Here is a 22816-nt window from a genome sequence, read left to right on the forward strand (position 1 = left end):
TGATGGTGGAGAACTTACAAAAGTAGCACCATTAGAAGGAAATTTGTAACTGGATAGAGATCAAAGCGAGGAAGAAATTTGTGGCTTTTTCCGTTTAACACAATAGGTCTAGTTTGACAAATGTTAATGCAGCCAATTTTCTTTTAACAACAAAAGGCGGCAACAAGCTCCTTAAAAAAGATCACTTTTTTTAGAGATTTTTGTTACACTTCAGAAAGCTATATGTTGCATCCAGAGGTGTGTTCTCCTTGCCTTGTGCATTCTCTCTACTTTTTTCCCTTTCATTTCACAGAAGGTTCCACCTCAACTTTGCACCCATTGTTCTCTGGGATTGGCTGCAGACCATCGGGCATTTCAAGAAAAGACTTGGATGAGGGTGGAATGTGAGAAGCAAGACTATTGGCATTCTTTGAGGTGTTGTTAAAAACAAAATTACTTAAATGTTATCGTTGTGTGTTTCCCGAGTCACCTTCTTTTTGTGTGTTCCAATTCCCATTTTTATTCATTCATTTTGCTTCGGCTTACTCTCACATTTATATTTCAGAGGTCGCCACAGCGCAATAAACCGGCAACTGTTCTGCTATAAATTTTATGCAGCAGATGCCCTTCCACATGTAACCCAGTAGTGGGAAACACCCGTACACTCTCACATTCACAGTCATACACAACAGCCAATTCAGTTCCATCCAATTTACCTATAGCTCATGTGTTTGGACTGTGGGGGAAACACCCAGAGGAAACCCACGAATGTTCTCTCCGTGTTGGCGTCAACACTGACAGAACATTCATGGGTTTCCTCCAGGTGCTCCTGTTTCCCCCACAGTCCAAACTGAGACTCGAATCGGTGACCTTCTTGTTGTGAGTAGCGATGGGTTGTTTTTGAACGATATGTTCATTTTGAACAAATCTTTTGTATGACTTGAGAACAATGAGTTCTCTCAGGGAGTAAGTTGTTCATTCATCAAATGGTGGAGTAGATTAGTTCCTTTTTCGAGTCTTCTATCAGGTTTGAGTCATTCGTTCATCACATGAAAGACAGAAGCCAGTTATATGCAGTCAGAACCGGAGAATTATTTGATCCGTTCATTTCTTGGGTCTTCGATTTGAATCGTTCTTACAGTATATCAGGTGAAAGACAGAAGCCAGTCATAAATGCATTTAGAGGCAGAAAAAGATTTGATCCGCTCATTTATCGAGTCCTCGGGTTTGAGTCATCTCTCTTTACATGCTGTCACATGATAAACGAACAACTAAAAAACAGAAGACTCAAAAGGTAAACAAATCATGGCTTATTTCGGTCCTGACTGTGTTTATTGGTTAAGCTTAAATGGCGCTGTCTGTCTGTAGTGAACGAACCACTCAAAGTTGAAGACCTGTCAGAGGAGGTGAGCTGACAGTTATAGACAAAACAACAGGTGAACAAAAAAATTATTATTTCCTCTTTCTCATAGCATTCAAGTTTTGATTTGTTTGTAGTGTGATGAACGTTTGGTGTAGCAGTAGATGAGTGTGAAAGCAACACGTAACATTGTAATAATATATTGGCAAATTAAACCAAATGACTCGAAAAAGATTTGTTAATCTTAATGAACAAGACTCAAAGGTATGAGTCAGTAAAATGATCAGAACTTCCCATCTCTAGCTCTGAGGCAACAGTGCCAACCGTATTCATATATTTGCATTTTCTTTTCGAGTTGTAAATAATGTAAATATTGTAAATACTGATAGTGATCTGCTTTTTTTAAAATTTTATCTCCAGAATTAGATAAGGCAGGGAGCGAGTGAGGAATTGTGTTCTTATTTCTGATACTTTGTTAGAATAATTTAATTTCAATTTGAGTTTATTAAGTGGTAATTGTTGTTATTTAATGTTTTTTTGTTGTTGTTGTTGTTGTTGTTGTTGGTGGTACACTCCGAGGTAAGACTTTCATTTTTTTTAGATTGATTAATGAACAGAACTAATTTCAAGGGCTTTTATTGATCCATTTGGTTCCTATTGAAAACTTTTATTAGTTCCCTTGATTTAAATTTATTTTCTTTTAGGCGTAGTCTATTTATTTATCCGAGATGAACCCCCAACTTATCCAGTACATATTTTACACAGTGAATGCCCTTCCACCTGCAACCCATCTCTGGGAAACATCCATACACACTCATACACTATGGACTATGTCTTTGAACTGTGGGGGAAACCAAAGCACCTGGAGGAAACCCATGCAAACGCAGGGAGAACATGCAAACTCAACACAGAAATGTCAACTGACCCAGCCGAGGCTTAAACCAGTGACCTTCTTGCTATGAGTCGACAGCACTACCTACAGCGCCACTGAGTCGCGTTTCTTTGATTTATTTATGTTATTTCATTGACTCCCCCCTCCCCCCAGACAAGGGTAATAACAACATAACACTTCTAAAATTTAGTTTTCAATAACACCGCAGAGAATGCCAGGTGTCACTTCTTTTCAAAAGATGCCCTTGTCTCCACTCCCAATCCCAGGACATGTAAGGTGCATAATTAGGGTGGAGCCTCCTGTAAAAAACGAGGGAATGTGAGAATGCACAAGAGAGAGACACACACAAACCTCCAAAGGCAACATATGCAGTAACTTCTGTGAAAAACAGACCAGAACTTAAGTCACAATTCACTGAAGAAATGAGCCTTAAGCCATAATTCACTCGGATGAACCAAAGCAGCTTCACATAACCGAAGAACCCTGGAGTAAAATACCCGCTTTTTCAATATATGCGTGCACAAATGCAATCCAAGAGTTTATGGAGCTTTACAACATGACAGGAGAAATACTTTCGTTCTATAGAAAGAGTACAACGGAAATCCTTCTTACTTTATATTTGCTGACAGAATGACATACTGGTTGTAAGTGGTTTCGGAAATGAGTAAATGGCTATTCCAGGTGAAATTCTTCCTACGACACAGTGGCATTGATCGGCCTGATGGTGTTTGTTTATTTCACATGGCACGTTGGTAACCATCCCATTAACGATGAACTATCACCTGAAGTAATTGCCCTATCAACCACCCGTTTCAGACATTCGCACACAGAATCTGCCACTGCCAGCTGGGTTTTGACCCACTAGTTCTATTAAAAGTCAGGATTACCTGCGTACATCTGAACTTTAAATCACAAGGCTCTGTGATCCCAATCAACCCTTGACTCTTAATTAAAAGCGCTAGATAAATCAGGGTTGGATTTCTGAAGACTGAGAGAAAAGAACACAAGCATTGACCGCAGCTGTGCCTCGTGACTCAAGGCTCTGACAAATGTCTCCGTCAACAAATCTAGAATTAAAAAAAGGAAAACGAATGTAAGTAGCATGCCACATGCTGGCATCTGTAATGTTCTAATACATGACACAAAGACCCTGAATGAGTCAAGCTCGGGAAATCAAATTAATATGCGGCGAGTGGCGTTGATGTGAAGTTCATTTGCCTGGTTGTTAGCGGCGGCGGATTTTAATCAGTCTGACCCGCTGCATGGAGGTGCAGCAAATCACTGATTTCATTACAAGTGCCTATTCTTGCACGCCTGCTGCTGATTGTCGCCGGAAAGAATAGCGGCGCGGTTTCAATTCCTCGACACGTTTTATACAGCAAGGACAAAAGCGCATGGCATTCCCTGGGGTGAAGTAGAGGGTAGCAAAACATCATAATGTCAATAATCGCTACAGTGCAAATAATTTAGCTTAAGAAAGCACGGGCATTCAGTCTGCGCTCTGAAAGGCCTCAAGAATTTTCTTCCTTCTTTTGTTAATGTTAACGTTGTTGCACTAACTCTCTTAGAGGAAGTTAATCCTACCAAGCTGCACTCGAATGGCATAATACATCAAATGCGAGTGTACTGTCACCGACTAGATTATTCCAGCTTAATCAGGTGGGTTTTAATTTGTCTCGAGGAAAACGGTGAAGAGATCTGCAAGTATATTTGCTCATTGTTACCCGCATCCTAACGCCTAATCCTTTGTCTCGCCAGTTGAACGACTTAAGGAGTCTCTCACCCCCTACATCTTGTAAAAAAAAGTCCATTGTGCATCTGTATATCGAATGGTGCCACAGGGGAAAAAAGCTTAACAATTAGGTCAACAAGAAAGGTATGTATCTTTCCCTAATTAAAAGCTGCGCAATGCAATAAGCTATAACAATGCTTTGTAATTCCGTCAAGTAAGCAAGTGCTGTAAGATGTGTTAGCTGTTTTCGCAAACTTCGGCACAACTTAGCCAGACATGACCTTCTCTCCTAAAAAAAGACACTCTCTAAAGACATCAGTCAGCAAATTTGGAAGCTTAAAATGATTGACATCTCAAAGTCTTCTCATTGGCTGAACAACAGAGCGTAGAGAACGGATGTATTCTTGCTGCGCACAGTGCTTGGGATCGTCTCGAAGATTTTCTTAAAGCAACTATTTCATTTGTGCAGTTTTTGGCCATCTTCTAGTCTTTGGTTGGAAAAAAGGTTAAACAAATCAAGTCATTAAGACCTGACCTAAAATAAACAGTTTACAGATTTACACTCCCTGACTAAAGTCTTGTGGTGGATCCCAGATGCAAGAGCAACAAATAATAACTTGACTGATCATTTGGAAAAGTGTCCGAAGAAGTATTTTTCAAATGAATCATCTGTTGATTGGCATCCCAATCATCACAAATACCGCAGAAGACCTACAGGAACCCACATGGAGCCAAGATTCTCATATAAATCAGTCAAGTTTGCTGAAGGAAAAATCATGGATTGGGGGCTCCATTCAGTATATGGATGTTCGAGAGATCTTCAGAGTGGATGGCAACATCAACAGCCTGAGGTATCAAGACATTTGTGCTGCCCATTACATTATAAACCACAGGAGAGGGCAAATTCTTCAGCAGGATTGCGCTCCTTTTCATATTTCAGCCTCCGCATCAATGCTCCTGAAAGCTAAGAAGGTCAAGGTGCTGCAGGATTGGCCAGCCCAGTCACCAGATATGGACATTACTGAGCATGTCTGGGGTAAAATAAAGGAGGAGGCGTTGAAGATGAACACAAAGAATCTTGATGAACTCTGGGAGTCCTGCAAGAACGCTTTCTTTGCCATGCCAGATGACTTTATTAAAAAGTAATCTGAGTGATTGCAGAGATGTATGGATGCAGTCCTCCAAGCTCATGATGAAGTCATGAAACAATATTCATTCTGTTTGTACTGCAGCATGACCTTATATTCTATACTGGACATTATTTCTGCTAAGTGATGAGACCTTTGTCTAAGCAAAGACAGACCTTGCTGTCCTAATTAAATCATTCAAAATCAAGGCATGATCATATTCTATTGTGCTCAAATAAGCATAATCTAGAGGCCTTTGCCGTTCATATAAGCAACTTCTGATACCAAATGATCAACTAGACGTCAAGTTATTATTTGTTCTTCCTATAACTTGGATAAGCGACAAGACTTTCGTCAGGTAGTGCACTGCTTAAAGTAAAAACTCACTAGTAATGCAAAGTTTTAATAGTTTTTGTTGTATATTCTTTTGATTTTATCCAGCAAATTCAGAAGTAGAATGACCATAAGGGTAACAGTTTATTTTGATGGTCAATTTGAGTGTTAGTAGACTGTCTGCTAAACATCTGTTGATATTGACATTTAACAGTCATTCAACAGACATTTAACTAACTATAAGAAACTTTGCAAGTGCATGTTAACTAACCGTAACCCTAACCCCAACCTAACAATCTACTTATAATCTAATGAGAATTAGTTGGCATGTAGATGCAATGTAACTTAAATTCAACAGATGGACCATTAAAATAAAGTGTGACCAACAAGGGTAGCATCTGCATAAAAGTGAATATATGTTTTCAGATTAAAGCCTGATAGATATCACTAATGCAAAATGAAAACAGGGTTAGTGTTAATACAGAGCCCTGAGGGATCCCTTTATTATTAGTCAATGGCTCTGATAACCGTAGATCAAGCAATTGATGGTGATAGCTATTTCAAAATAAATCCTATACTTGTTCTTTTTCTGTGTAAGGACTGACTGGATACTCTCAAGCACAGCAGCATCCTTGCATATTGCGACAACTGGATCACGAAAAGCCTCAAGTCAGACTAGCCTACAAAACCTCAAACAACCGCTCACTCTGAAACATCAAAAGAGTCGCACTGCTAGAAACCAAAAGCACATAAACTGAGCAAACTCTAGAAACCATAACCTAATTCCACTGCTGAGCTAAAGACAAACACACTCGCGCCATACTGCATGAGGAGAAAATGTATTTCCCTCCAAAACATTGTTTGTTAGCTTACAGCATTTGTTTACAGCGAGCTGATTTTCACAGTATAGCCTGGTATTAATTATGGATTTACAGCATTATTCAATTATAAAACCTAATTAGTCACAGTTTGTTGATACTTCAGTAAACCTGAGATTACTTGGAAATTATTTATGGCAGGCAATAAATCATAAAATTTGTCAAAATAACATTGAAATAAGATATCATTTTTCATTATTATTAAATAATTTATTATTCTTTGACTATTCGTGTTAAAGTGTACAGTGTAAATAATCAAGTATTTGTGATCACAGCAGTTAAAAGCATCTATGTGAAGTTTATTCATAAACTAATTTGGAGAGCAGCACGTGATTATGATTGATCACAGCTTGTCCCACATTAACTAAAGCTACGGTCACACTAGAGTTTGTGTGTGCGAAATTCTGTCGTGAGAGGTCATATTTTGATCCTCGATTGGTCTCACGCAGTCAAGTGATGCGATTTCACAGGTCAGAGTTTACCAAGCGTTTCCAGTCTGACGTATGAATGGAAGTCTATGGGAGGAAAAGCCCAGTGTGACCGCAGCTTAAAGCATGATTCACCAATCAGATGATAGCTAACTCACTATAAATAGCCAGCGTTTCTTACAACAGTTATATTCGCCTTGAAGAATCCCCTCTTCCACTCCTACTCCACTACCTTTCCCTTTATAGGGTGGCACAGTGGCTCAGTACTTAACACTGTTGCCTCACAGCAAGAACATCACTGGTTCAAATCCTTAACAGGCCAGCTGTCATTTCTGTGTATAGTCTACATGTTCTCCCGGTGCTCGTGTGGGTTTCTCCCATGTTCTCCGGTTTCCTCCCACAGTCCAAAAAACATGTGTCATAAGTTAATTGATCCGTCTAAATTAGCACTATAGTCGAACTCTTAACCTGCAGTATACCTCTATTACAAAATCTATAGCAATTACAATCTGCCATCAGCTCTTAACAAAGGGGGGAGTTCTCGAGATCTACCTGAGCTTAAACTCCCCTCTTAGCCTGCAAATGGGAGGGAGCCCTGGGTAAAGTTTAAATTGGATTTGCGGCCAGCTGTAAGTGCGATATGCACATCAATAGAGCAGAATTTTGTTATGACAATGTATAACAATAATTAAAAAAAATTACCAGCTCTGTGACAGTTGGGTTTAGGGTTGGGGTGGAGGTAGATGTAACTAAAATACAATGAATGGAAAATTTTATAAACAATATAAATAAATCTTGTTAACTTCCGGCCGCAAACGTATCTGATCTAGCAACAACCGGAGCCCCAGGCTCAAGGACCTTATGCGCTCAAGGCTATCTCCTGGGACAGCAATCCAAACAAGCTTTATAATCAATCATAAGCTAAGTGTGAACTCTTGAAACTTTTATTTAGACAATAATAATTGTGGTAATATACATATAAATATATTTTAAGATACAGTAGCCTAATTAAGTCCATTCTTAAAGATGCAGTATGTAAGTTTGACACCCAGTGGTTGAACTAGGTATTGCACTCCTGGTACAAAAAAACGAGCATGTGCAGGTTGCCAGATTGACGACATCAAAAGGAGCAAGCCTGACTATCAAGCCTAAAGGCTGATTTAAGTTGTGTTTTAAATAAAAGCAGCGCCACACGATACAAGGAATATTTTCCATATTAAAGTTATATAAAAGATAAAAGAGTTTTTGTTCTAACCAACACCTGAAATGCATATTTTAGACACTTCTATTTCTTGCGACTGACCCACAGAAAACTGTGAAAATGATCAGCTCAGGTACACCTCATGTGCTTTATTCAGTGTTAAATGCTAATAATGTGAGTTTGAATGCTCTTTCACATGACATTTTTTGCCATACTACTGGAAGCACCAGCAGATAGTTCACCTCAGATCTGGAGAATAAATCATCTGAAATTGAGCTTCAGAACTGTGACTCAGTGTAAACCAACACATATCAGTGATTCAGCATCTACATTTAATCATGATAAAGAGGTTTAATATGTATTCATTAGATTATAAACTTTACCATTTCGCTGTAGTGCAGTAAGTGCTCTATTCTGTGCTTCCGGATGGCTGTATTTACATTTCTGACATGTTTCGTCTGGTGCAAACAACCAAATTGCTTATCACTGCGTATCTCATCACGTAGCATGTTGTGACGACACAAGGTTACAATGTAACCTACTCACCCAATGTTTACACTTGTAAATGTATATTATTGGCTAATTAATAAACACCTCATGTGGAACTCTGAATCTGTGTCTCATTCTGGAGTCTGCTACTGTCAACCGGTGCTGAAATATAATTGGCTAAACTGGCATTGGGCGGGTTAAATGACCAAAACACAGACTGACGTACTGACACAGAATGGGATTGCACTAAATTCCAGGGGTTTCATTACCACAATGCAAAATGGGCGTGGCGTGGCCGGTGTTTGGAAAACGCCCTCTTAAAAAACAATATTAAGAGGTCACCGATTACGCGCAGGATATTGTTTGTTTGTTTTTTTTTTTTTTTGCGTGGCCATTTTAATAAAGGATTACGTTAGCTCTGATGGATAAAGAACCTACTGTAGTGGATAACAAAGGGCAAAACAATCAGGCAGGTTATTTGTGTGTTTAAAATGTTATATTTTAATGACTTCAACAGCCAACAACCACTAGAAGTGTAAAACTGCATTTGTTTTACTCCGTTGCACTCTGTTTTACTGATAACAACATTGTTTTACAACAATAAAATCGCTGGGCTTTTGTACTTCCATAGTAAACCACAATATTAATATTAATGGTTGTGATACATTAGATTAAATTAAATTGTTTTTGTGGTTTAACACATGGTAATCAGTCCTGTTTAAACAAATAAATACCATATTTGTCTGTAATAAACCATGGATATTTGTTTTCTGACTCAGTCTTAGTTAATAAATTAACAGAACATATATGTATTTTCTAGTTTTAATTAAAGCCATCATACACAAAACCTCTGGGATCAGTACAGGTATCTGAGGTAACTCTATATCAGTGGTTCCCAAACTTTTCAGCCCGCGACCCCCAACATGACAATGCCAGTGACTCGCGACCCCAAATATCCTCTAAGGTGGTTTTAAATACAGAAACCTTGCATGCAATGGTGCACACACACTAATAGACCCAAGTCTATTCTTCATTTATTTTTTTAAACTGTATGCGAGTGCTGTAAATGGACCAGAAATTTTAAACTAGAGTTATAAAATCAATGTGCTGCATCAGACGCTATTGCTGTGTTTTTAATATAATGCATAATTACCCCAGGGGTCGCAATCCAATAGAACTATAAGCTACTATAGTAACAATATAGTATATAGGAACTATAAACGATTTTTTTTTCTCTTCAATAGGTTATGCATAAAAAATGGTCATTCTTAGAGAGGGGTCTGGCTGCAGAGTCGGTGCAGTGCAATCTGAGCTGCATCAAATGCTTTTTAATGGGCTCTCCTAACCCCAACCATAAGCCTACCTGTCACAGTGACTTCACTTACTCCATTGAGTGCATTGTGTCTGACAATGCATCGCTGAGGGATGCAATCTCAGCTTGCATCATAAAGGCTGCATCCAGATACTATTGCATGCTTATGACTTAATTAAAAATAAATAGATTTTTGGAAATAACTAGGTGACCCCCCTTCATTGTCCCGTGTCCCCTCGGGGGGCCCCGACCCTCAGTTTGAGAACCACTGCACTATATGATATATAAAGTATTTGACACAAAGCTCCTAAGATCAGGAAAGGTATCCTAAGTTATAAGAGTATTATTGTAATCTGACAGGTAGTTTAACATGCAATATACTAACTTCACATGAAAAACCTGCGATCAGGACAGCTAATTCAAAATACTGCATATACAAGGAATTGGATGCAAAACTGATCGCGTACAGGTATCTGAAGCAAACGGCTGTTTTCACAATCTGCGCATGATCCATGACCTATGCAAATTCACATATAGGCAACGCCCACCAGATGACGAAGCAGTGGTTTCACTGTACTGAAACCCCTGGAAAAAAGTGCCTACCACACAGAATGCACATGTTCAAAGCCCAATATCTGACTTCAGCATAGTTTTTCACAAAAACACGAATGTTCACTCAGCATGTTTCTTAAATATCTGCAAACATATTATGGTATTTTCTATGTTTTAGAAGAGTCAAAAACTTAAAACAAGCTACTTATCCGACGTTATCCAACATCATAGATATATACACTAGATATCGCATAGGGACCCTGAGCATGCGTCAATAGCGCCGCCATATTTGTGCAGTGCTCCCAGGACAAGTGTCATTCAACGGCACTGGTCAAGACAGTGTTACTACCTGAAGATGCTGTATTTTAGCACTGTTGTATGGGTGGAGTAATTAGCAAACAAAAAAAAAACAAAGCACAAAGGCAGAACATTTCATAGGTACACTGTAAAAAATTTCCAGGTTTTCACAACAAGTTACTGTAATTTTTCACAGTAAATTACATTAGTATCCCTTCACAGTATTTAACTGAAAAATTCACAGTAATATGTTGTATTCATAATTTTATTGTGAAGTTACGGCAGGTAGCATGATTACAGCAAATTACTGTGAAAAGGGCTATATCTTTTGCACGTTAGTTATAGAAATTCAAACCTTTTTTAAACTCAACGTAGAAATTAATACAATTGAACTTTTAACAGATAATAACAGAATGTTATAGCCCCCAAAACGATTTGGTTACCAACATCTTTTTGATTGTACCTTTATTTAATTTTATACAGTTAACATAGAATAGGAAATAATATTTAATGAACATAACTGTGTGCTTAGCCAAAACATAATAAACTGGAATAAAAAGTAATTAATTAATGAAACCAAAGACTGTTAAACAGCCAACAATTATTTCAATGTCAGGGTAAATGTCTGCTTTAGATGGTTTCATGAGTACTGGGCACCTGTCATCGCCTGGAGGTCACTAATCTCAGAATTAAATATATATATATAAATTATTTTTTTTTTATCTATATAAATAAACCACAGATTAGAGTTTTAAACAACTACATTCTAGCATGAAAAACAGTTAAAACTTCATTTTCGGACGCATATAGAGCCATCGAAGACGGGGCAATTGTCCCAATGTCTAGCCTGAAGACAGGCGCCTCTCGGCGGATACATGAGTAATGAGCGCCGTTACCGCCTGGAGGTCATAGATCTCCGCTACCGGCAAAACACACTTAAAATTACACACAATCTTTACTAACAGTCCACAGATTTGAGTTTTGAAGAACTACATTCTCGCATGAAAAAGTGTTAAAACTTTATTTCATTACATATTACAAGCAATATTTATAATATTATGTGCCTTCTCATCCACCATTACAGCTTGATGCAGCTTGGTGCGAAATGAATCCTGGGAGGAAAAAATAATAATTCTCAATACACTCCAAACGAACTTTATTCTTATTGTTAAAGTCAGAGATATGTAATATTTTGAATGGCGAAGAAAATAATTAACTTTATATTTCAATCAATATATTACTCTTGTACTGCTTCGGTTCAGGACTCGTGTGACATTGAATCAGATTCAGATATTTTATCAGACATGTTCATGAGCTCGAAGTCATCAACAAGCAATTCGTGTACAAGCAGTACACGAACCAAGCAATATGATGAAATATTAATGAATTATATGTTTGCGTCTTACAATATTATACAAAACGGAATCGTTTTCAGGCGAATTCGACTCTTTACTGTTCACTTAAAGGAGCCGAATTCGACTCTTTACTGTTCACTTAAAGGAGCCGATTCATTGAACAGAACTGACTCGACTCGACCGCAAACAAGCGCCATCACCACAGACAACGCCGTCGTCTCTTCACCCAACGGGTTCATCCTCGGTAAGTGTTAAAATATGACTCTTGTCCGTTAAATGATTGTTGTATGTGTATTTCTGTATAGTGCATGTCATTTAACAGGAATTTACCGAGTACTTTAGTTGTACTCGCACGGACAGGGTTTAAGCGCGCCTTTTTTTAAAGCAAGAAATTAACGACGCCAGATGGTGATTGTAGTGTTTTCTGAGGTATTAGCATAACGTTAACGTTATTTCCTGAAAAAAGAAAGGGAATTTTCTTTAATTAACTTCTTGTTAACTGCATTTTCTGTTTCAGTACAAGACTGAAGTAAAGGTCAAATTACTATAACGTTAAGGTAAGCTCTGACCTTCACTTAAGTTAACGTTACGGTTAGTGACCATCATGTATGCTAATTTTGTTCACTGTAACGTTAACGTTAAGTTAGTTAAATAAACTAAACTCATTATGAAACAAGTCTTAACTGTTTTATTTAATGAGGCTTATAATACAATTCAGTTGTATTCTTTTAAACTAACACTAACACAGTACATATTGTATATTTCTCACTGGTGTTAATGCATTGCTAACATTTACTAATGAGAACTAATTGTATATTGTCACTAACTGTAGATTTTTTATTTTTTTTTGGTGTTCAGGTGTACCTGATAATAGCTGAAGTGTGAGGTGAGTGTAAATTCTGAGCACACAAATATAACCTAAATTCATTATCACAATCTAAACCTCTATATATATATATATATATATATATATATATATATATATATATATATATATATATAGTGTGTGCGTGTGTTAGGTTGAGTCTTATTCTACTCTTATTATATTCATATTTTTTTGCAGCCACAGCCACTGATGTTGAAACACTGATGCTACCAATCAACCCTCGCTTGATTATTAAAGGTAATGTTGATGCCTTCCTCATTTTTATTAGATTTTTAAATGTCAGGTTTTTCACAGATTTGTTGTGAGCAGTTTCTTGTACAAACTCTTTTTCTTCTTCCAGAAGTTCCACCAGTACCTCCAGTCGTAGTAAATATTAGACAAAGATTTTTTTAAACTATAGTTTTTATTTTTATTAGCAATTTTATTGGGCATGTGTGTTTGTTTGCTTGGTTTTTAATAGGCAGAGCATGGAATGTCAACTTTGTTTCTACAAACAAATTTAATTATTCACAAACACCTCTAATTTAGTCCTTCTTTCCCCCTTTTAGTCTTATTCCTTGGAGGGTCGAGTGGTCATGGGACCTCACCTGGATTTCACAACTGACTTTGAATCTGGTCTGAAACTGAAGTATGCTGAAGATGCCTTTTGCACTCTGGAATTTAAGGTAATGTCTACAATAAATATTGTAACTGAGGGCTTGTTTTGGGGGGGTTAAACAAGAAATGTATAGGAGCACAAGTCATGACTCCCCTTGTCCCCTTGTTATAAAGGGCCGTGTTGCAGACACAAATTGTTTGTCTGTGCTGGAGACCAGAGGGGAAGCTGTCTTTAAAAGGATGGGGCTCTTATACCATATGTGAAGTTACCTATTCAGGCGAGTGGATTACATGCATGTCATTGCAAATGCATAAATAGTGGGAAATTTTTACTGGGCAGCACAAATTAAGTGAAACTCAAAAAACGTTGAAAAATATTTGGAATATTTGCAAAAAACTTGATTGAAATGAATACAACACAAGTGCTGTATCACTTCAATCAAGTTTTTTTTTGCAAAATTTTCCTAATATTTAAATCATAAAAAATTAGCTTGATGCAAGAAACATCCTGCTAGTAGTCAAGAGCAAGTGCTGTGATGCATGTGTTAACTTTGCAATAAGTGTGAACCCAGCATTAGATTATAGTCTGTAAACAGAAGGTGTAAATCAAATCAACTGTTTTAAAATGCTCTGCCTAGGTCATTAAAACCACTATTTGTTGTTGGACTGTTCTTGATTGTGTGTTTGTGAAGGAAATGTTTTTCAGATGTTTTAGTTTAAATGATTGCAGTTTGACTGAGCTACAGTATTGTCAGCATGTTCAAACTGAGCTAACAGTAATTTTGCTCTCTAGTGCAGCAGTAGTGTCCCAGTAGTGTTGAATGAAGCTAACTGTTTGTCTGCCCTTTTGCTTATAGGTGCTTTTTGGGCACCAGTTTGGAGATGGGAGACAGACGAAGTCAAAGAAGCAGAGAAGACACATCAACCAGCAAGTGTGTAAAATTATCAGGAAAATGATTGACCTTGAATAGACGACTGCCTAATTTAGCAAGAAGTTTTGTCTCTCTCTCTCATGTGTGTATATATATATATATATATATATATATATATATATATATATATATATATATATATATATATATAATGAGAGACAGAGAGAGCGCACTCTAAAGCACACTGCTTTTTATATGTATGCTACATATGATGTCAGATTTTTTTATGAATATGTTCTTATAGTATTTTTTGAGGCTTCACCTTCACCTTTTGAAAGTTTTCTGAAATGTTTACACAGATGTCATTAAGCTGTTAAATAAATCTGTAAAATGTATGTGTGTTTGTTTTTATTTTGATTTTAGAGTCTTCTCAGATCACCCAAAAATGAAGATTCTGTCATCATTTACACATCCTCAGGTTGTTTGGACACAAAGAGGAATATTTGATATTTTTATTCCTGTGTTTAACAAAAAAACATTTTTAACAGAGCTGGAACAACCTGAGGGTGAGTAAATCAAGATAGAATTTTCATTTTTGTGTGACCTAAAATTGCTTTGAAATTTTACAGCACCAAACTGTTAAATTACAGTAATCCGGGATATAACTTTAACTTTACAGTTAAATCAGGTATTTAAACTGCAACCTACTGCTAAATCACAGTAATCGTTTTGCAAATTCACAGTAAAATATAGTTAATTCTACAAGATAATACTGTGAAATCACAGTAACAGACTTTATTATCTACTGTAAAGTTACAATATATGGTTGTAATTTCACAATAATTTAATGTGACAAAACCACAGTAAATTACTGTGAACTACCTCACAATAATTTACTGTGAATTTACATACAGTAATTTACTGTGAAAGTAATGCAATTATTAGCCAGTAATTTACTGTGAATTTAAGGTCAAATTTTTTACAGTGTAAGATTTAGTTTTTTACGTTTTTGTATGTTCTGAACTTTTGTGCTAAACAGGTAATGGTATTGATGATAATACAGTGCCTTACTGCATTCACCATAAGGCAAAGTAGCACCAACTCGCACGAAATACTCGGCTCATGCTAGTTTAGTTCAATAAAATCAGCAAACGATGCAAAAGAAAATGGCAACAAGAAGCTGTGATGGTCGGCTAAGTGAAGGAGTCGTTCATATTATTCACAAACGAATCGCTCCCTCCGTCAGGTCAGTATGAGAAGTAACAGCAGGAAAGGGGTGTGTTTCAGGACATGATTGGATCAAATTTAACAAGGAGGGTGGATAGTACATTTCCATACACACAAACACAAGCTTTTTGTCAGGAATGCCTGTGCGATCACTTACCCCTGCAGAAAAATCCAGCTTATACCAGCCTAGGCTGGTTGGCTGGTTTTAGCTGGTTGACCAGGCTGGTTTTAGAGGGGTTTTGGCCATTTCCAGGCTGGTTTTCAGCCATTTCCAGCCTGGTCTTAGCTGGTCAGGCTGGAAACTGACCAGCTAAATCCAGCTAAAACCAGCTTGACCAGCCTGGTTTAAGCTGGATATAGCTGGTTTTGGCTGGGCTCCCAGCCTGGCTAGGCTGGTCAAGCTGGTTTTAGCTGGTCATCTCCCAGCCTGACCAGCTAAGACCAGGCTGGAAATGGCTGGAAACCAGCCTGGAAATGGCCAAAACCCCTCTAAAACCAGCCTGGTTGACCAGCTAGAACCAGCCAACCAGCCTAGGCTGGTTTAAGCTGTTTTTTTTCAGTAGGGACTGTATCTATCAATGTAGAAAAGTGATGGAAAATAATAATTTTCGTAATTAAAAAACAGAAATTGCAACTCCCGATCATAAATATATGTGTATATGTGTAAATATCTGGCTCTGGATGGCCACAGTCCTCCACTGCAGCTTGGTCCCGCATTCATTTCAAAGAAACGCTACCCTGTACTAAAATGGCGGCACTATTGACACATTCCTTCTAATAGACAACAACAGGGTAGGCGACATCTAATGTATATATCCATGATCCGACATAAATATATTTAAATGAAACATGCTTCTGTATCATCGCTAATTTTGTAATTTGCTATGCTGCCTGAGTGTCATTCGCCATAAGAAAACCAAATTACAACATTAGCAATGTTACAAAACCATCCCCCACTTCATAATATTTATTTTGGAAACTGTTGGATAAGCTATACGCTTTAAGTTGTGTCCACGTGTGCAGTAATAATAGTCGTTTTGTGCTGAATTTATGCAGCCAGGCACTTTAATAGTAATTGGCACCAAGCAGAGTATCTAAATCCCAACGCTTTTAAAGCCAGCTCTGCCATTACAAACAATGGAAGATGCGGCTTAAAATATCTTTTGCCGACTTCTTCAAATTGAGATCCTGTCCTGTTCCATTTTCCAGGTAAGCACGGCTTTCTCCGCATTTTATCGGCAGGGGGATTTCAGGGCCATGTAAATGAATCTATTTGTAGTTAGGCTGCTTTGTTCCTTATTTTGCAGTCTGTGAACCAGGAGTGCTTAAAATAAGTCACCCATCTCCAACATACAAACTTGCACACACAAACACACTTCGACTATAAAAGCTCTGGAAACCCAAAGCACTATGCATAAATACCAATGATGTAGTTGTTGTGTAAAGAACTAACTAAAGAAACAAATCACAGAAGTGCTAATAATTTTGACTTTCACTGTATCAGTCATAAGGCCTGCAGGTCTAAAATTTCCCTGTTTACTTTATCGTAGACCGTCCTTGGGCACCAAAATCACATCTTAATGCATTGCAGGTCATTGCTAAACATATCTTCTTGACTCCTGCATTTCTATTCTTACTATGAAACCCATCAGAAGGAAGCAAACAAATGCACCCGAAGCTGCAATTCTTGATGCCACACAAAACCCTCCAAAATATATTTTGTTGTAATTAATTTGAACCAGACAAGTGCACCTTGAAATGGAGCATCTTTCCTTAGGGTTGAGGAGGGTTGGGGTGGAGAGACTGTGAAATTAGGAAAAGGCAGATGTGTCCATCTTTACCCTTTTGAATGAAAGGAAAAATGGCTTTGGGCTCATGAGGCCACTGACTGCAATACCTGAGCCCCATCTGGCCAGCGCCAAGCTTTTTACCCACAGGACAACTATGTAATTGGATCACAGTGTTGTAGGTTCTACTGTCACATTACAGTGTGTGAGATTAAACACGCTGGCACTTCTTCAAAGCAAGCGTGAACACCGCAAAAATCAGACTAGGGAAGTTACTGGCCAAATATTTACAGAATTAATCAATTTATTATGTTATAAGCATTCTTGGTAATTTTTACTTTGTCCATATTATATATAATAATAATAATAATAATAATAATAATAATAATAATAATAATAATAATAATAACAATAATAATAATAATAATAATGTTTGTTGTTGTTGTAGTAGCAAACAAAATGTATATTTAACTAAACTTAATTAAGTAGTACACTACAATAATTGAATTAAAATGCAAGTAAAAAATAGGATAATATTTAATTCTTAATATAAATATTTTAAATGAAATGAAACATTTTTGAACATAAACATTTTATTACTATTTAAAAAAAATAATAATAATATCAACGACAATGACAACAACAACAACCACAACAATAATAATAATAATAATAATAATGCAAATAACAACGATAATAACAATAAAATAATAATAATAATAATATCAATGAAGATGACAACAAAAACAATAATAATATTAATAATAATAATAATAATAATAATAATAATAATAATAATAATAATAATAATAATAATAATAATGCTAGTTTGTTGATGTACAAGTAGCAAATAAAATGTATATTTAACTAAACTTACTTAAATACTAAACTACAATGACTATTTAATTATTGAATTAAAATGGTAGTAAAAAATAATAAAATTAAATTAAATTAAATTAAAATTAAATATATATTTTAGATAAAATAACTAAAAAAATTTAAACATATTTTTATTTTTATTATTATTATTATTAATTTTCTTTTTGGCTTAGTCCCTTTATTAATCTGGGGTCACCACAGCGGAATGAACCGCCAACTTATCCAGCATATGTTTTACACAGCAGTTGCCCTTCCAGCCACAATCGCTGGGAAATAGTAATATTATAATTAATAATAATACCAGTACAAATGATAACAATATCATAATAATAATTTTAATAATAACGATGATGACGATAATGACAACAACAACAACAATAAAATCAACAATATTAATGTTAGCAAACAAAATGTATCTTTAATAAACTAAAAAATACTACACAACAAAAATTGAATCAAAATGTAAATACAAAATTATTGAACTGAATTGAATTCTTAATATTAACATTTTTTTTACACAAAATAGCTAAACATTTAGCTTAAAAAAAACAAGGGAAAGGGTCAAAAACAAGGCAAGGCTAGACAATAGAACACTCTGATATGCTACAGAATAACAAGACACGTGCTGTGTGGTGTATAAATAGTTCAGGACATCAGTCCATTTTGACATTCATGCTGTGTGTACGTAAGCAGGTGTGATACGGAACTGGTGTGTGAGTGAAGTGCCTGATAGGAAATGTAGTGCAGCTCCGTGGCAGAATTGTAGGGTGCTAGTGAGTGTTTCCAGTGATCTACAAGGGATAGTTATTTTTAGTATTATTAATTATTGTTGTTTTTATTATTATTATTATTATTATTGGTGTTGTTGTTGTTGTTATAGTTGTCCTGTTTATTCCAATGTCAAGTGTCTTAAAATAGCACTGCTAAATGAAAAGTTTGAATCCGATGGAGGGCAAAAGTCTGCTCACCGACAGGCTGTTTCTCTCTGAGAGGGACACATTTCCATTGCCAGTGGAGGGAGAGAGACAGCTGGTCCTGTCACTGAGCCCGGCCGTCCTGCAGTAGGTGGTAAAACTCCAGAGAGGGCTCTCTTTTCCAGCTCAAGCTAATTACTGAGCCGCATGCTCTCATCGGACTGTCAATGACACGGATGCTGAAGACATTTACTTTAATTTAATGCTCTATTTGTGAGATTTAAACACACATTTGATTTATAAAGCGGGCAAGACAACTAATTTCAAACCTATGATACACACAGTTGTGAAGAATCTTGTTTTTAGTTAAGTATGACTTTAAAATGAATACGGATTTGTACATGTTTAGTGTACAGTCTGTGTGAATGAGTTGTTGAGACTTTTCAGTATCTTTATGTACTTTCAACTGAAATGGAATATTGAGTAGGGGGGCGGGGCTTTCTTTTTGTGCATCATTCCCTCATAGCAAACTAACGATAACAGGGGCGTGGTTAAGAATATTTTGGCTGAAGCTGTCAAACTGACATCATCAAAAAAGATGACTAAAGGTTTGGCTATAGCAGCCCGGATATGTTAATTGACCCTATTGAGTTCCCCTTAAAGAGTTTTGGTGGAAACAGGCCGACCTACAGTTTGTTCTCTTTTGAATCCTGATATGTCACCCATAGTATTATGTGCATTGCAATATTTTGAGCAAAACTGTGCTCTTTCTCTGCTAATCAAGCCTTCACACTGCGCTCGTACTGGTGGAATGTGCGATCAATAAAGATTGGCACCAGGTTGCACAAAACTTCAACACTAAATTGGCCAGTGTTTCAGTTTCATTGTCCAACCCCTTTACACTTTATTAGGTGCACCTGTCCAATTGCTCGGTAGCGCAAATTTCTAATCAGCCAATCACACGGCAGCAACTCAATGCATGGTGGACATGGTCGGGACAATCTGCTGCAGTTCAAACTGAGCATCAGAATGGGGAAGAAAGCTGACTTAAGTGACTTTGAATGTGGTATGGTTGTTGGTGCCAGATGGGCTGGTCTAAGTATTTCAGAAAGTGCTGATGTACTAGAATTTTCGCGCACAACCATCTCTAGGGTTTACAGAGAATGGTCTGACAAAGAGGAAATATCCAGTGGGCGGCAGTTCTGTGGGCTCAAATGCCTTGTTGATGTCAGAGGAGAATGGCCAGACTGGTTCCAGCTGATAGAAAGGCAACAGTAATTCAAATAAGCACTTGTTACAACTGAGGTATGCAGAAGAGCATCTCTGAACGCACAACACGTCCAACCTTGAGGCAGATGGGCTACAGCAGCAGATGACCACACCGGGTGCCAATCCTGTCAGTTAAGAACAGGAATTTGAGGCTACAATTCACACAGGCTCACCAAAACTGGATAATAGAAGATTGGAGAAACGTTTCCTTTCTCTGAAAGGTCTGATGAGTCGTCCATTTCTGCTGCCACATTCGGATGGTCGGGTCAGAATTTAGCATCAACATCATGAAAGCATGGATCCCTCCTGCCTTGTATCAACGGTTGAGGCTGGTGGTGGTGGTGTAATGGTGCGGGGGATATTTTCTTTGCACACTTTTGGCCCATTAGTACCAACTGAGTATCATGTCAACTCCACAGCCTACCTGAGTATATGCTATTACGTCAATATGGAGCAAAATCTCTGAGAAATATTTTTAGTATCTTGTTGAATCTATGCCATAGAGCAGCGGTTCTCAACTGGTTTGGCCATGGGACCCACATTTTTACATGGTCATCAAGCCACGACCCAAACTTTTAGGAACTATAATACAATTTTAGGAATTAAACTTAATTTGTATTTATTTGTTAACATAAACAAGTAGTGACAGATGCATCATAAGAAATTCACCAAGACTTACAAATAAACACTATTTCATTGCTGTCATTTAACAAAATGGATCAAATTATAGAAATATTAGAAAGTAAAAACAACAAATACTGTTAATAATAAACTGTTAATAAAACATGTTTTCTGGTTTCTAAATGTGGTTTTAATTTAGAAGGTTTCATGCTCTCTTATGAGAACACCTCACTACATATGACACTGAAGCTATAAGTCTTTTTTGTCGTCAATATACATATCCATACTTTACATATTCGGGGTCGTACTTGCGCTTGACATTTTTGTTGCAATAATTCAATGAAATTTCACATATCAAATGGTAGGGTTGTTGTGCACGCATTTCAAAATAAAAGTCCGGTATACGCAAAATAAATTAAAAATATAACTTTTGTTGTTTTTTTTAACACACACTCTGCGAAAATGAAAATGTTCCCGCGACCCACTTTTGGGTCGCGAGCCACCAGTTGAGAAACACTGCCACAGAGGATTAAAGGTTCAGGACACCCTGGAGAACTTTTTTTTTTTATATTAACAGATTTGAGTGTGTTGAGCATCAGTTAAGACAATGTTAGCACCTGTCAGCTTTAATTGTGGGGTAAACTGGATAATTTTGAGCTTTTGTCTGCTAATTTCAGCTTCCGGGTTTAAAATAATTTTTGGGGCGGGATCAAAATCGGCGACGTAGCGCAGCACTGCAAGTGCAATGATGACGCGTCGGTTTCTCATTATTATTCATAGCGGAGTTTTCTTATCCTATGAGAAGAGCCGGCTGCTTAATTATTCATGAGAGCACGTGCTTTCCGAAGGCAGACCTGCCAGTTTCAAGCAAGCTGTGAGACACAGATCAACGGCACGTAGCCGTTCATGAAGGCTCGTATGTGTTTGTTTCCATGATCCACGGGGTTTGTTGTATGATTTTTCCACGCGATCCTGTCAGGGCCGATCATACAGCAAAGCTGTGTGTGCTGCAAACATTTTTGTCGGGAGAGCAGCACGAGAATTAGAGAATGGCGGACGTTGACTTTTATCAGGAGTTCGTTCACTTTCAGACACATCGCCGTGCTGCTGTGTTTGCCTAAATCCTTTATATTACCAGCAGGGCTAATGGTTAAAATAGGCAGGTCAGGAGACCTGCTGCACTGAGTCTGCATACAGATCTATAATTTAGACCCGGGGATCGAGGGAGAATCCTCATAGTGTTTACATGAACACACTTAGCTTTTTATAATGATATAAATTGTGGTTATGTGTATATGAAATTAGGAATAACAAATGTAGCAGGGCATTAAATTACTGTTTATTTCTTTGCATTTTAACTTTGTGAACTATAAACTCATGCGTCTCACGGTTTGTGTCTCAGTTTGTGAGCTAACTGACAACAACAGTTGTTCGCTCCCCTTCTCCCCTGCTGGCCACGCCCACTCCTGCCCGATGCTCGCGGAGCTCCACGCCCATTAATCATGCATCTTTTGAAAAAATTCTGAAGTAGACTTTAGCCGAAAGTGGGGGGATGTCATGGCCCTTTAAGGCAGTTCTGAAGATAAAAGGGGGTCCAACTCGGTACTAGTAAGGTGTACCTATTGAAATGGCTGATGAGTGTATATTGGCATGGTGAAGCAGTGCTAGTATTAGAAATAGCACAGTATTTATATCAGTATGGTGATGTAGTGGTAGTATTAGTAATAATCCAATACTTATATTGGTATGATCAGATCTAGTGTCAGTACAAACCCACCTACAGAGACTTCAATACACAGCATATTGTTTGTGAGATCAAACACGCTTAT

At 37.3% G+C, this 22816-nt stretch overlaps 1 protein-coding gene and 1 long non-coding RNA gene across 6 annotated transcripts in view; one reads left to right on the forward strand and one right to left on the reverse strand.

Moving 5' to 3' along the window:
• The window catches only part of grm7 (glutamate metabotropic receptor 7), a 376391-nt gene that overhangs the window by 257955 nt on the left and 95620 nt on the right, over window positions 1-22816 (reverse strand).
• On the forward strand, window positions 12104-13488 carry LOC137488973 (uncharacterized). 2 transcript variants are annotated; one of them, XR_012397907.1, is made up of 5 exons: window positions 12104-12179; window positions 12453-12492; window positions 12794-12821; window positions 12999-13058; window positions 13370-13488. It is a non-coding gene; the product is annotated as an uncharacterized lncRNA (long non-coding RNA). The 2 variants fall into 2 exon arrangements; XR_012397908.1 differs by having other exon boundaries at window positions 13005-13058.

Source organism: Danio rerio, chromosome 22 (genome assembly GCF_049306965.1).
Source record: "Danio rerio strain Tuebingen ecotype United States chromosome 22, GRCz12tu, whole genome shotgun sequence".
Lineage (NCBI taxonomy): Eukaryota > Metazoa > Chordata > Actinopteri > Cypriniformes > Danionidae > Danio > Danio rerio.